Below are 16,903 nucleotides of genomic sequence, written 5' to 3' on the forward strand. Positions count from 1 at the left end.
ACTTTCTGCTGACATTTGACCTGGGCACCAGGCAGCAGTTTTGAAGGTAGGACAAACAAGGAAAAGATTTCTTTTTGTCTCTCATTTCCTGCTTCTTTACTGTAGTGGAGGACAGGTACAGCTCCAGCCAACAGCTCATTTCAGCATTTCTATTATCACCTGTCACACACCCTTCAGAAGTCTAAGCATCTGCCCCCAGCAGTAACACTCCTCCATATCAGAGATACCAACATCAGTGGTACAATATCACTTTCCAAATTAATTCTATATGTCCTATTTTTGCATTTTGTCCCTCAAGTTATAGAGAGAAGCTGGTTCCTGCAGTTACTAATATCTGTGTTACTTTAGCATCAGCTTTTTTTTTTTTCTGTTCCAGCCTTTGAATACCTATGTGACCAATGATGTGCCAAATCCTTTATATTAGAAAATACCAACAACAACTTCAAGGTCTCCAACAAAACAATGATTAATATATTATGAATTGTGTAACTTATGTTTCTGTCTTCAAAGTGATCTATTGCTGTAAAAACATTTAATTAAATAATGCTAACAATTAGTATTAATTTGTGGAATAACACATTGGTTTTTGCACAAAGGTCAAAAGCAGAGAGTAAGTGAAAGGTATGCAATTCTAACTAGTAGGTGAGGAACATGAAGTTCAATACAAGACATTGACTTGGATTTTCCAGGGAAGAGTTTCATAGGACCCTAATGGTGAAAACCACATGACCAATTATACCTGGAGTGATACATGTCAGGACCAACTATATCATTTCCAGGTCCCAGAGTAAAATGAAATACTGGTTTTTTTGTTAAAAATAAGTACTGAAGATTTCAAGAGAGTAGCAGGACAGCATTAACTGAAGACTGAAATTCTTGTCCTTGTAAGACCTTGTGTGATTGCACATGCAAAGTGTCTATTAGGATTCAACATTACACCACAAAAAAATGTTGGATTTTTAAAAAAAAAATTATTATTTTTGTTTAACTATAAAAACAAAAACTTCAGGTACATGCCTATAATCCCAGTGGCTTGGGAGTTTGAGGCAGGGGGATTGCGAGTTCAAAGCCAGCCTCAGCAATTTTTCGAATCCCTAAGCAACTCAGCAAGTCCCTGTCTCTAAATAAAATATAAAAAAGGGCTGGGGATGTTGCTAGTGGTTAAGCATCTGGATTCCAACCCTGGTACTCCCCACCAAAAAAAAAAAAAATACAAACTTGGGTGGGAGAGGAAAAAAAAAGTATAACGATAGCAGAAATGTATAGCTATGCTAATAGAGAATGAAAACATGAATATCTCTCTTATCAAATATTTTACATGTCTAGTAAACCATTGCTTGCATACCAAAGTTAGTCCACCACTCAATTTTGTAGATAAAGTTTAATTGGTTTAGAGCCAGAATTAGGCAGACTCATTCATTTATGTATGCTCTCTGGCCAATTTTGTATCATTACAGCAGCAGTGAGTAATTGTGGCCAAGACTGGGAGGCTAACAAAAACTAAAATATTCAACATCTGGCTCTTTACAGAAAAGCCTGACAACCTCTGGGAGAGTATTATGGAGTAGATGTTAGAAGGTAAAAGTTGCTCCAATGCTTTTTTCAATTCTTTTACCCTTTATATTACCATGTAATTGGAATGATTACATTTTCCAATCTCTTATTTAATCCCCCAATATGTGAAGATGTATGCCAAGTAGGTCTTCAAGATTTAGATGTGTGAAACATAAACATTAGTTTTTTTCTCATACTAATAGCAAAATCCTTGGAAGATCATCAAAAGTTCAGATAAGCAGTCCAGCACTGTGTGCCCAGAACTAGGCATTTTAATACGAATAAATGTAAGGCCATTTTTAATAATCCACAGTATCTCTGAATGTCATGTGGATGGAAAGCCACTACTTTTCTGGCATTCATGCCATACACTGAGCATATCTGTGTACCTCCTCTCTAAATGCCACATTAGCCCGGTGAGCAAAGGCCAGCATTTATAGTCAGTTTTTGGAAAATTCATCTAAAATAACTGGGCAATTATAAAAAAAACTTATCCATAAAACAAAGTAAATCTTATTACCAGTACCATGCTCAGAAATTACCAACTTTCATTTTAATGACCTCCAGATGCATTACACAATAGCAGTTCCTCATTTCAGGAAAATAGAAGTAGGATAACTATGCACTCGGGAGTTAGCTAGAGAAGTATTCAATTCTTCAAAAATGCAATTTCACTTCAAGCATAAGCAGTCAGGGATGAGTTGTGAGTTTAGAGCTCACCTAATGTTTTTTATTTGAATAGAGGGAAAGTTCGAATGAAGGCAATTGGACTTATTCTTTTCTCTGCCAAGAGTTGGGATTTTAACACACATATTATGTTGGTCGTTTAGAAAACATACACAATGATATTCAGTTTAGTTTTAAACTGTGATTCAAAAATAAAAAATAACAACAGATGGAGAAAATAAAATTGAATTCCTGGTATATTGCAAACAAGCTTAAATACTGTGTTCACTTCCCATGTGCTGTGCTATTTGGTCTGAAGGACTGAATGTGACAAATGTTACCAGTGACTCACAGCCATGTCTACATGTGGTCACAAAATCCAATGTGTTTTGATAAACTCTTGCTTTTTTTGTTTTTTGAATTATTGTTAATAGATATCTATGCAATTTTTAAAAACTTTGAAATTATTGCAATCAGAATTTGAAAATTGATCCATGTGTTTTCATCATGTGAATTATTTTGTTTTGTCCAAATTATTTTGTTTTGGTATTAATTGCCAAATATGGTGGATGGGACCTTTTACATGGCCTGAATAATCTATCAGTTTATGATACACCAAAACATTTACTACACCAAAGAAGACACACACACACACACACACACACACACAGAATTCCCAGTCCTTTGTCTTTCAACATCTCTGTGTTTATTATACCTATTTTCTTTTGCTTCTTTTTAGTTATACATAACAGTAGAATTCACTTTGATATAATAGTACAAGCATGGATTATATCTTTTTCTACTTAGGATCCCATTCATAAGGATGTACACAATGGTGGGATTCACTATGGTGTATTCATCTAAGTACATAGGAAAATTATTTCAAATACATTCTGTTTCTTATCCCCCATCCTTTACCTTCATTCTTATTTATCTAAGCTACTGAACTTCTACTTTTCCCCTATTCCCCCATATTGTGGTTTACCTTTCACATATCAGCAAAAATATTCCTTTGGTTTTTTGAGACCAGCTTATTTCCTTTAACATGATAGTTTCCAGATTCATCCATGCACTCGCATAAGTCATAGTCATTCTTCTTTATGGCTGAATAATACTCATTGTGTATACACACCATAATAATTTCTTTATCCATTCACCTGTTGAAGGGCATCTAGTTTGGTTCCCATAGCTTGTCAATTGTGTATTGACTTGCTATAAATGTAAATGTGGCTGCTTCACTGTAGCATGCTGACTTTAAATCTTTTGGATTTAAACCAATGAGAAGGATAGTTAGGTCATTATATCTTGATTTGAGATTCATCTTGGACCAGTGTCATCATTGCTTTCATGTGTGTTTTTCCACACAGAGTACATTAGCTCACACTTTGTTTAAAAATAATTGTACCAGAGTATAATATGCATTGAAAAAAGTACACTAATCACAATTTACAGCTCAACGAATTTCAGAAATAGAATGATTTCCTTTGACTAGTATTCAAATAATGCATAAAAATACCCATCTAACTAAAATCCCCTCCTGCTGTGTTTTATTCACAACCTCACAGGAGACACCAATACTATCAATCCTAAACTTAAAAATTACACTTGAATATTTTAATATGTCTTTTACATGTGGACAACAGTATGTGCTATTGTGCATCTGTTTTTTTCTTGCTTCTTTTAAAAATATGTTTTTAATTGACAGATAAAATTGTATGAACTTTCTGGGTATGCAAGATATTTTATACATACAGTGTGCATTGACTAAATTGAACCAATTGACATCAGCATTACTTCACATATTTATAGTTTTTGTGGTGCAAACACCTTATATTCATCCAATATCTTAGCATTTTTTTTAAATGTAACATAATACTAAGTACAGTTATGTTGTGCAAAAGATTTCTTAAACTTATTCTTCCTGAATTAAATTTTATATCCTTTAACCAAAATATTTTTTTGCTGATTATTATTTTTGTAAGATTTATTCACATTGTTGGACCAATATTTATTTTTTAATTTATTTTATTTTATTTTCTAGAGCACTGTCAGTATGCAATGAAACACCATTGTGCTTTTCTCAAATTCCTTTTCTAAATTATCCTGTATGAGTTCTCTTTGGTTGTCTTTTATTTCAACCAATCTTTTGAGGACAACTTTGTATAATTTACTGTTCTTAGCATTGTGATAATAAAAAAATATGTGTTAAAAATCTATCTATTTCTTCAGGAGTTAATCACTGTATAGAATATACCAAACATAGCTAATTCAAATATCCTACCATTACAGAAGACCTAAATAGAAGTACAGGAAATACATTGGAAAATTAAATAGTAAGATGTATTTATTTTGCCTAAAAAGATCAAAGAAAAGTTCAATTACTAATTTCCCTTCATAGTTGGGAAGGATTTAGAAGGCTAATGAAAGAACATAGGCACTAATGGTTGAGAACATAGAATGAACAGCATTGTATAACACAAAACTGAGAAAGAATCTTCAGACATGACAATGATGAGATATAGTAGCCAATTTGTTGAAAAGATAACTTGGGCTTATCATTGAGGGTCTTCTCCCAGTGCTAGGAATTAGTGAGCTCCTTTTGCTCCTTTTCCCCTTTTCTTCTTGTTTTTTTTTAATTAATTGTTTTATTTATATATGATAGTGGAATGCATTACACTTCTTATTACATATATAGAGCACAGTTTTTTATATATCTGGTTGTACACAAAGGATATTCACACCAATTCACATCTTCATATATGTACTTTTTTCTATTATTATTATTATTATTGCATTACAATTCTTAATATACCTTTATACCACAATTTATCATATCTCTGATTATATATAAGGTATGTTGACAACAAATTCACATCTTCATACATGTATTTTGTATAATGATGAGGGTCTCCTTCCACCATCCATGCTCTTCCCCTTCTCCCTCCTTTTCCCTCTCACCCCTATTCCCTATCTAGAGATGATCTTCCTCCCTTGCTCTCCCTCCCAACCCCATTTTGAGTCACCCCCCTTGTATCAGAGAAGACATTCGGCATTTGTTTTTTTGGGATTGCCTAACTTCACTTAGCATAATCTTCTCTAATGCCTTCCATTTCCCTGCAAATGCCATGATCTTATTCTTTTTTATTGCTGAGTAATATTCCATTGTGTATAAATGCCACATTTTTTTTTATCCATTCACCCACTGAAGGACATCTAGGTTGGCTCCACAGTTTAGCTATTGTGAATTGTGCTGCTATAAACATTTACGTGGCTGTGTCCCTGTTGTATGCTGTTTTTAGGTCCTTTGGATATAGTCCGAGAAGAGGAATATCTGGGTCAAATTGTTGTTCCATTCCCAGCTTTCCAAGGAATCTCCATAATGATTTCCTTTGGATAAAAATGTCCATCACGTTCCACCATCATTTCTATCCCCATCACCGCTCCCTTCCCTTCAAACCTCTCTGCCCTATCTAGAGTTCGTCTATTCCTCCCTCCATACAAACTATGAATCAGCCTTATTAAATCAGAGAAAACATTTTGCATTTGGTTTTTTGGGGGATTGGCTAACTTATTTAGCATTATCTTCTCTAACTCCATCCATTCACCTGCAAATGTCATGATTTTATTCTCTTTTATTACTGAGTAATATATCATTATGTATATGTGCCACATTTTTTTATCCATTCATCTACTGAAGGGCATCTAGGTTGGATCCACAATTTAACTATTGTGAATTGTGTGGCTATAAACAATGATGTGGCTGTGTCCCAGTCGTATGCTGTTTTTAAGTCCTTTGGGTATAGACTGAGGAGAAGGATAGCTGGGTCAAATGGTGATTCCATTCCCAATTTTTCAAGAAATCTCCATACCACTTTCCATATTGGCTGCACTAATTTGCAGTCCCACCAGCAGTGTATGAGTGTACCTTTTCCCCCACATCCTCGAAACACTTACAGTTGTTTGTATTCATAATAGCTGCCATTCTGACTGGAGTGAGATGAAATCTTAGAGTAGTTTTGACTTGAATTTCTGTAATTGCTAGCAATAATGAACATTTTTTCATATATTTGTTGATTGATTGTATATCATCTTCTGAGGAGTGTCTGTTTAAGTTCTTGGCCCATTTCTTGAATGGGTTATTCTTTTATTGATGTTTAACTATTTGAGTTCTTTATATATCCTAGAGATTAGTGCTCTATCTGATGTGTGAGGGGTAAAGATTTGCTCCCAAGATATAGGCTTTCTATTCACCTCACTGATTGTTTCTTTTGCTGAGAAGAAACTTTTTAGTTTGATTCCATACCATTTATTGATTCTTGATTTTAATTCTTGTGCCACAAGGAAGCTGGGGCTTAATCCCACATGATGGAAAATTAGGGCCTACTTTTTCTTCTATTAGGTACAGGGTCTCTGGTTTTAATCCTAGATCCTTGATCCATTTTGAGATGAGTTTTATGCATGGTGAGAGATAGGGATTTAATTTCATTTTGTTGCATATGATTTCCAGTTTTCCCAGAACTGTTTGTTGAAGATGCTATATTTTCTCCAATGCATGGTTTGGTACCTTTGTCTAATATAAGATAATTATAATTTTGTGGGTTAGTCTCTGTGTCCTCTATTCTGTACCATTGGTCTACCAGTCTGTTTTGGCGCCAATACCATGCTGTTTTTGTTACTACTCCTCTGTGGTATAGTTTAAGGTCTCGTATAGTGATGCTACATGCTTCACTCTTCCTGCTAAGGATTGCTTCAGCTGTTCTGGGTCTCTTATTTTTCCAGATGAATGTCATGATTGCTTTTTCTATTTCTATGAGGAATGTCATTGGAATTTTGATTGGAATTTCATTAAATCTATATAGTGCTTTTGATACTATGGTCATTTTGATAATATTAATTCTGCCTATCCAAGAGCAAGGTAGATCTTCCATCTTCTAAGGTCTTCTTTGACTTCTTTCTTTAGGGTTCTGTAATTTTCACTATATTTCACTTCTTTTGTTGATTCCCAACTATTTTTGTTTAACTTCTTTTGTTGATTCCCAACTATTTAATTTTATTTTTTTTAATTAGGGTATTGTAAATGAGGGAGTTTTTCACATTTCCATTTCAGATGATTTGTCACTGATATTAAAGAAATGCATTTGATTTATGGGTGTTGATTTTATATCCTGCTACTTTGCTGAATTCATTTACTAGTTCTAGGAGTTTTCTGGTGGAATTTGTAGGGTCTTCTAGTTATAGAATCATATCATTAGAAAATTATGCCAATTTGAGTTCTTCTTTTCCTATGTATATCCCTTAAATTTCTTTCATCTATCTAATTGCTCTGGCCAGTGTTTCAAGAACTATGTTAAATAGAAGTGGTGAAAGAGGGCATCCCTGTCTTGTTCCAGTTTTTAGAGGGAATGCTTTAAATTTTTCTCCATTTAGAATGGTGTTGGCCTGGGGCTTAGCAAAGATAGACTTTATGATATTGAGATATGTTTTTCTTATCCATAATTTTTTAGTGTTTTGAACATGAAGTGGTGCTGTATTTTGTCAAATGCTTTTTCTATGTCTATTGAGATGATCATATGATTCTTATCTTTTTTTTTTAAAGAGAGAGAGAGAATTTTTTAATATTTATTTTTCAGTTTTTGGTGGACACAACATCTTTATTTTATTTTTTTATGGTGCTGAGGATAGAACCCAGTGCCCTGTGCATGCCAGGCAAGCGCATTACCGCTTGAGCCACATCCCCAGTCCTGATTCTTAACTTTATGTCTATTGATGTGATGAATTACATTTATTGATTTCCATATGTTGAACCAACCTTGCATCCCTGGGATTAATCTCACTTGGTCGTGGTACATGATCTTTTTGATATATTTTTGTATTTGATTTGCCAGAATTTTATTGAGAATTTTTGCATCTATGTTCCTTGGAAATATTGGTCTGAAGTTTTCTTTCTTTGATACATCTTTGCCTGGTTTTGGAATCAGATATTGGCTTCATAGAATGAGTTTGGAAGTGTTACCTCTTTTTCTATTTCCTGAAATAAATTGAAGACTGTTGGTTTTAGTTCTTCTTTAAAGATCTTGTAGAACTTGGCTGTGTGTCCATTCAGTCTTGGGCTTTTCTTGGTTAGTAGACTTTTGATGATGTCTGTTATTTCGTCACTTGAAATTGATCTGCTTAAATTATGTATATCATCCTGATTCAATTTGGGCAAATGAGGTGACTCTAGAAATTTGTCAATGCCTTCAATATTTTCTATTTTATTGGTCAGATCTGGGCTGGGCCTGGGTTCCCGCGATAGTCTGCTGGTTGGAAGAAGTAGTCCTGTGCCAGAGGTTGGGCTCTGGTGGGTGTCTGCCCCTTGGTGGAGGATTGACCCTGGGCCTACTGTGAGCCTGGGTCCAGTGCAGGCTGGTGTGGGAGTATCCTCTTTTCTTCTTTAGCAAATTGTAACTGCTCTCTATGTTGTTTTTACTGCTAAATGCACATCTTGGCTCTCCTTGAATGATTTCTTATCTTTTGCTTTCAATATTTCATTATTTAATGCTGTAACCTGTGAAGCACAAACAAAGTATCTCAAGTAGGGATGACTGGAGATAAAGAAAAACACAGAGACAAAGGAAACAGAGACATTTTTATGCAAAGCTAGGGCCAGGTGGGATACTGAACTCTGATGGAGGAACAGTGACCCAGAAATAGCTCTGCAAGTTTATTATATAGGGCCTTATAATCAGGAAGTTAAATTATAGGGGCATTGTAAAGTTTATGAGTTTTTAAGAGGCTTCCTTGTGCACTAGAAAGTTACAGAGCTAGAAACATTTCTGCAGCTATCCTGCTGCACCGAGGAAGCCGATTGTACTGGTAAGTCTGGTAAGTGTTAGCATCAGAGCTGAGTGTCAGGCTGTTAATAGCTTCACCTTTGGCAAGGAATGTTTCGCAGGCTAGGCTTTTGCCAACATCACAGGATCAGTTGATAGCCTCGGTTCATCCACTCTCCACAATTTAAAGACGACCTGACAACATCATTAAAACCAAACAAGAATTTTCTAATTGTAAAATGGCATCAATATTTTTCTAGATGGTTTGGATTACTCACATGTGACATCATCTTCACTCCATCTCAAATTTACAACATAAATTGCACTACAATAAATCTATGTAGTGTTTTTTCACATTTTTGTATATATTCATTTCTTAATGTTTTGAATCACATGTCACTGGATGTTCAACACATGCTGGAAAATGTTGACATTAAGATTGCAATAAAAAAGCCTGTATTTTTAGCTAATATCTCATATGCATTGTAACATCCCACATCTATACTCTATCACATTAATTTTTAGTGCTATGGCTTTGAATTTATCATTAAGCATACATTTTTTAACCATAGATAATAATTTTTAGTTATGGCTGTGTTTTGCTTCCTGCTAAACATGCAATTATTAGCAGCCCTTGCCTGGGTTCCATAGTCAGAATAATTGCAAAGCTACTCAAAATAAATGAAAGTATTATAGATTGCAGTAGCCCCCTCAGTAGTGATATTAGTGTTAATTCGCTTAAAATGGCTCTTTTGGTATGCCTTGGAAGCCTTTCTTCACTGTGTTTAGTGCATGAATTCTTCAGATTTCTGTAAGGTAACTAGCCATCTTAATATCATCCATTCTCATCACATGATCAGTCCAGGGTAGCTAAACAGCAAGGCATAAGGTTGGACAACAATAAAAGAAAAAGACAAAGGATGGGAAACGATTAGTGAATTTAGATTTGGTGAAAAAATGGGATAGAGTTATTGTCTTTGAATATTAATAAACCTGTTATGAGATATAATATCTGAAATTTATTTTCTCACATAGAGATGAAAGTTATTTTATGTCTACTATTGATTAAAATGGGAATTATAGCTGGGTCAAATGGTAGTTCCATTCCAAGTTTTCTGAGGAATATCCATACCACTTTCCATAATGGTTGCACCATTTTGCAGTCCCACCAGCAATGTATTTGTATGACATTTTCCTCACATTCTCACCAAAACTTATTGTTGTTTGTATTCTTGAAATTTGCCATTCTGACTGGGGTGAGATAAAATCTTAAGAGTAGTTTTGATTTGCATTCCTTTAATTGCTAAAGATGTTGAACATTTTTTTCATATTTTTGTTGATCAATTGTATATTTTCTTCTGTGATGTGTCTGTTCAGTTCCTTAGCCCATTTATTGATTGGATTATTATTTGTGTGTGTGTGTGTGTGTGTGTTAAGTTTTTTGAGTTCTATATATATCCTAGAGAACAATGTTCTATCTAAGGTACAAGGGATAAAGATTTTCTTCCATTCTTTAGGCTCTCTCTTCAGATTATTATTTCCTTTGCTCAGGAAAAACTTTTTAGTTTGAATCCATCACATTTATTGATACTTTTTTTTTTGGTGGGGGGTACTGGGGATGGGAATCAGGGGCACTCGGCCATGTTCCCGGCTGTATTTTGTATTTTATTTAGAGACAGGGTCTCACTGAGTTGCTTAGCACCTCACTATTGCTGAAGCTGGCTTTGAACCCATGATTCTTCTGCCTCAGGCTCCTGAGCCATTGGGATTACAGTGATGCACCATCATGCCTTGCCATTTACAGATTCTTGATTTCACTTCTTGTGCTTTAGGAGTCTTATTAAGGAAGTCAGATCATAGGATGACATGGTGGAGATTGGGCCTACTTTTTCATCTATTAGGCACAGGGTCTCTGTTCTAGTTCTCAAGTCTTTGACTTTGAGTTGTGTTTCATGCAAAGTGAGAGATAGGAGCTTAATTTCATTTTGTTACATGTGGATTTTCAATTTTCTCAGCACCTTTTCTATTCCACTCCTTGGTTTATACCCAAAGAACTTAATGTCAGCATATTACAGTGATGGAGCAACATCAATATTTAAAGCAGTTCAACTCACAGTGGCTAAACTCAGAACCAAATTAGGTGTCCTTTCACACATGAATGGATAAATAAAACTTAATATCTATATCTATCTATCTATTTATCTATATCTATCTATCTATATCTCTATATATATATATATATATATATATATATAGAGAGAGAGAGAGAGAGAGAGAGAATAAAATACTACTCAGCCTAAAAGAAGAATGAAATTATGGCATTTGTTGGTAAATGGATGGAGCTAAAGAACATCAAGGTAATAAGCCAATTCTAAAAAACTAAAGGCTAAATGTTTTCTTTGATGCTAATTGAAAATGTGTGTGTGGAGGGTGGCACTAGAGAAGGATAGAGTTATTTTAGATTAGGTAGAGGGGAGTGAAGGGAGGAGAGAGGCTTTGGGGTAGGAAGGATAGTGGAATAAATCAAACATTTTTACCATATGTGCATATATATCTATACAACCAGTGGGTTGCTACATCATGCACAACCATTAGAATGAGAAATTATACTATATATATGGTGTATCAAATTTCATTTTACTGTCATGTGTAACTAATTAGAACAAATTTAAAAACAAAAAAAATATGAATTATAACACAATTTGTAAAGTGTTTTATGAGATACTTAGGATTTTTTTACTTGAAATGTCAATGACTATAAAATTTTTGGATAATTATGATTGTCTGGGTTAGTCAAATAATCATCTGACCAAATTAAAATATTAATCTCCTCAAACTCAACTATTTGTTCCTAAATTGTTTGACAAAATAATGTATTGGTGATGTATTCAACAACACAATGTATACTTTCCATTTGTTTCCTTATGATTTTTCTGATCTATGAGGATCTATATCATATTGCTTACAAAAATGACAAGTTTTGTAAATATCTTTGCAAACATAAAGAGGCAGAGTAAAATAACAATTAAGTTGGATAAGTTATTCTAAAAATCATATCAATCTATTACTTGATTTTGAACTTTACTGAGAGTTCTTGAATCATTAAAAAAATATATTCAACTTAACCAACTTTATGAAGAAATAAAATTATTAGTTTTGTACTATTTAAAATTCCATTTTTGTGCTATTTTATTGTCTTAAGATTTTCATTAATTAGAAATGGCCTAGAGTCACAAATTCAATAAGTTGATATAAATCTATTTTAGTTTTCTCTCACTTATTTTTCTTGTGTGCTAGAATAGTATTTTTATCCTGAGAGTTTCACCTATAAGGTTTTGTGTCATTATTTCTCATTAGTGAGAAAATTAGCACTCCATAACACTAATCAATTTACTAATTGTTATCTGAATGACAAAGAAATTATGATGTCTACCTCGGCTAGTTTCTAGTCTTGTTTCAGAAAAGACATCTTAACTCCTTGTAAGTGGAAATAAATCCTAGATCTGAAATGCTTTCCAAATTCTAAAGGTACCCTGAAATATTTACATTTTTTAAATGCCAAAGATTTATTATTTTTATTTTATATATAAATTTTATAAAATTTTAGGTTATGTTAATAGAGTTAAACATAATTGAAGACTTGAAATTCATTCTGAGGAAAAATCATACTGCAATGAAGAAAAGAATTGCAAGTGCTATTCTTTTACATTTATATTTAAAACACATGTAAACAAGTGAATGATACTATCAGAATTCCTACAGAGATTATTTTATGACTGGTCCTGATGGATAATAGTAAAAATTAATAAGTATCTGGAAAATTTCTAAGCAACAAGAACTTTCGAATTTATTGCAAAAGTTTTTTTTTCTTTGGAAAGTAGGTGATCTGGCCAAATGAAAGAAAAAATAGGGATTCAAGTCAATAACTAATGATGGCCCTTTCAAACTGGCTTAGTTATCACCAATATAAAAAAAGGACAAGAAAGAAAAAGAGACACTTCACAAAAGAAAGTGCATAAATAATAAATAAAGCTGTAATGAGGTAACCAGAAATATAACTTGTTGTGATTCTGTTTTATACATTTTCCTCCTTTGAGAACTTTTTTTTTTCCTAGTTACTCAGACAGATTATTTCTAGAATTATTACAGAGGAACCAGAGAGAGCAAAAAAAGTCAATGTTGTTCATTATTCTCTTTTATTTTTACATCCAAAATGGATCTGAGGGTAACAGGGTACAGAATTACTGCTACATATTAAACTGAAAAGAGTAATTAAACACAAAATCACTCTGCCCCAATAGAAGAGTCTCCTGTGCCAGAAGGAGAGCAATGTGAGCCTGACTTTACAGAAGACCAAGGGGTGTAGGAGAGCAGAGGGTAACTAATTAAGTAAATGCAGATGAAAACGCATATATTTTTATTCATCAAGTTGGTAAATATTAGTTAAAACTCACTGTTTACAAAGGCACAATAAGGAAACACTCTGCTAGGCAGCATCTAGGAGCACACATTAGTTCAAACACTTCAAAGGATATTTGACAATTTATATCAAGGACTATAAAAATGACCATATCTTTAACCAAATGATCACTTGCTGAAGAGCTAAGTAGAAATTTGCAGAAAACTGTATGTGCACTGATGCATTATCAAGCTTATATAAGGCATTATTTATGATACTGTAAAATTCAAAACTACCTAAATATTAATAGAATATTCTTTAAGTATATAGTGTTGTATCCATAGAATAGAAAATTTAGGGGAATAAATTTCATTATATTCAAAAACTCTTTTAAGTAAATTTTGTTCTGTATAAGATAAACACAAAATTGATTCTTTTATAGCTAGTGAAAAAACATAATATACATAACTATATGTAAAATAAGCAAATTCACCTGCAAATGTGACATACTCACAAGTATGCACACACACATAAACACACAAAGATTGTCCCAGGTGTCAAGAATTGTATGATAGACCAGCATTGTGTTTTTCTAAAGATCTGGGCAAGTTTTAGGCTTCCATGAGCATAATAACGACTGTGTAGATTTCTTTGTTTGTTGTTACCTGGAGTTTCAGAGAATTCAGCAATGTATGCGTTTTTAACTCTGGATGTGTTTTCATGTAGTCTGCTCTGAATATTCCTGGGATTGCTCCTTATGAACATCTCCAATTCTGACACTTATTCCTGATTTTCCCAACACTTGACCCAACTATTCAACTACCATTCCCTTTAATTTTATGCCTTTATTTTTCAGATTATAGAATAGAAAGAGTGTCTTCTACTATATATCTGCAGTTCAATAGTGCCATGTACAGCAGATCCTTTTCAGGGAAAGATAACATCTAAGAACACAGTGAAAAGAAGAGAATGACATAACTACTTTCAAATTGATCCAATGGAATTGCCATGCAATTATGTATGTTCATATATATGTTTTCAGACACCAAAAATAATATGCCATTACTCGTGTTCTCAGTGAAATCTTCAAATAACTTTTTACCCTACTGCTTACTCTAGTGAAAAAAAATATCTAAAGCATTGGAAAATGATTATTGTGACACTATTAGATAAAAGAAGTTCTAATCCAGATATGATAGATTCACTATAAATTTTTCAGAATTAATTGTTAGAATATAGAGTTTAGAGCTTAACATATGTCAGGCAAATTCAGTTGTTTTATCTCTTCTTCAAACAAAAATGCCAACCTTTTTCTGATTAGTAGACTACACCAATTAAAGAAAAAAGAAAGCAATTTAGTGGAAATGCATTGCATAATGGTGAGAGCATATTGATAAAATATTCGCTTTTAAAAAGAAATACAGTTCCATCAAAAAGAGCTTGTGGAAGTTTCTCTTTTGAGGAATATCATTTCATCAGAGATCATTTTCTTAAAAGGAAAGTTGAAAACAGATGCATTAGCTTTCCTCTTTTTTAGTTAGCAAGGTAACATGTGAGTAACAATGGTAGTTAGTTGATTCCTTGTAGTGTAATTAAAGGGCTTATGATAGAAGCTACTACTCAGACAAGTTTTGGAGGCTTATTGGCTTTTGGCTTCATGGGAAGCCAATCAAATCCTTTTGTTGTATCTATTATGATGTTTTAGTTAAAATGTTTCTAAAACTGCAACATAGACAATGAGTAATAAAGGAAATTTTTGAATCATAACTGAAAAGTTTTTCCAGGGTGATATGCTTCCAAATTCAAGTCCAATGGATAAGGTAGAAGCATCTATTTCAAATATCTTAATCCAAATTTAGAAACTGACTTGCATTAGTCTTAATATGACTGAGTTAGGTCAAATGGTAATAGGTCATGGAATACCTTGATTGATATATTATTTCAGGTTTACTCTAGGAGGTGGGGAGGAATCTTTCAAACTGATCCAGAATTTCAGGATATAATTGGAAAAAAAAGTGAACCCACTGAGTGTCCACCTCATTTGCCACTCAATTTGGATATTTAAAAATAACCAGCCTCTCTCATGATCCAGACTAAAAAGTAAAATTTGATTTCTAGGCTAAGCTTCATCATGAAAACTGTCCCAGACAATGAGGGGGGATTGTGATTGTTTCAAGGATAACTTCAAATATCAGAAGAGGACATAGTCCACATAGTATCAGGTAAGCTTATAGCAAGGATTGAAGTAATGTATTAAAGTCAGTTTTACCTTATGGAGTGTTTGAGACTCAAGTCTATTGTGTAAAAAAAAAAAAAAAAGAAACAGAAAATCACCATATTCTCTGTCAAAATGGCTGATTTCTAGTTCTTTGAATAAAATCCTTTAGGTTTCATGACAATCTTCCTGTAATTCAAAAATCTTATCTATAAAGTAATTATTTCTGGGAGATTTCGGTAAACATCAAGTGAAACAATTATTTTAATGTGCTTTATGAACTGTGAAGTCCTATAAATAGGAAAGTATTAATATTATCATTTACAAAGCTTAAGGATTATGACCTTGTTAGCATATTATCACCTAACAAAATCACTTTATAAGATAGAAATTGCAAAACGTGATTTAATCATGTTTGAAATTTTAAGATGTATTTAGTAAAATTAAAGGCTCTGCTTTCCTGAACAGCTTTTGACAAATACATCAATAAACAGAGAAGCTGCCGTGAATGTGGAGTTGATCCAATGAAGCATTTACAAAACTCTTCTTTTAACTGTATTACTTTTTCCTACTTTCTTTCTCATGCTCCATCTGCAAGTTACTAATCCAAAAACTGTCTCCCTTGAGCATATTTTTTTTCCCCACCGAGCTATTTTCTGGAACTGAGAGGATGTTAAAAGAAAGATTAGTGCCTAGTAGAGGGTCTCCTACAACAAAAAGTAGACCCAATGGGACAATCAAAAGAGAGAAAAAATAACTTGGAGGTTTGAAACAAAGCAGGTTTCTCTTAGTATACACAGGAATACAGGACCCAGAAAGCTCAAAGACCTCATAAGAATTTTCATTTAGCAAAGACAAGCTTAATAACATAAGCAAAATGTATGAGACAAGTAAATTATTGTTTTTTCTCATCTTTAATTCTACTAGTGTTCCTGTTCTTTTAAGTCACTTATTAATCTAGATCTCAAAGATCCAGATTAAATAACAGTGGAATATGATTCACTCTTTTCTGACATTTTCTTTAAAATTAAGAAACCTGGACACTAAATCCTGAAAACTCCATATAATATGATAAGAGAATAAATAACAGAAGTTGAACAAAATCAAAGACTTCCATTTTATAGAGAGAGTAAAAATTTATGTAATATATTTTGGTAGTAATTCAATAACCTCCAAGACAGGATTAACAACAAGCTTTGATCTTTAAAATGTAAAATTCCATAAACTTTTGGATTAGATAAATTACATGGTAGTCAG

The sequence above is a fragment of the Marmota marmota genome, unplaced genomic scaffold (genome assembly GCF_001458135.2).
Source record: "Marmota marmota marmota unplaced genomic scaffold, marMar, whole genome shotgun sequence".
In the NCBI taxonomy this organism is placed as follows: Eukaryota; Metazoa; Chordata; class Mammalia; order Rodentia; family Sciuridae; genus Marmota; species Marmota marmota.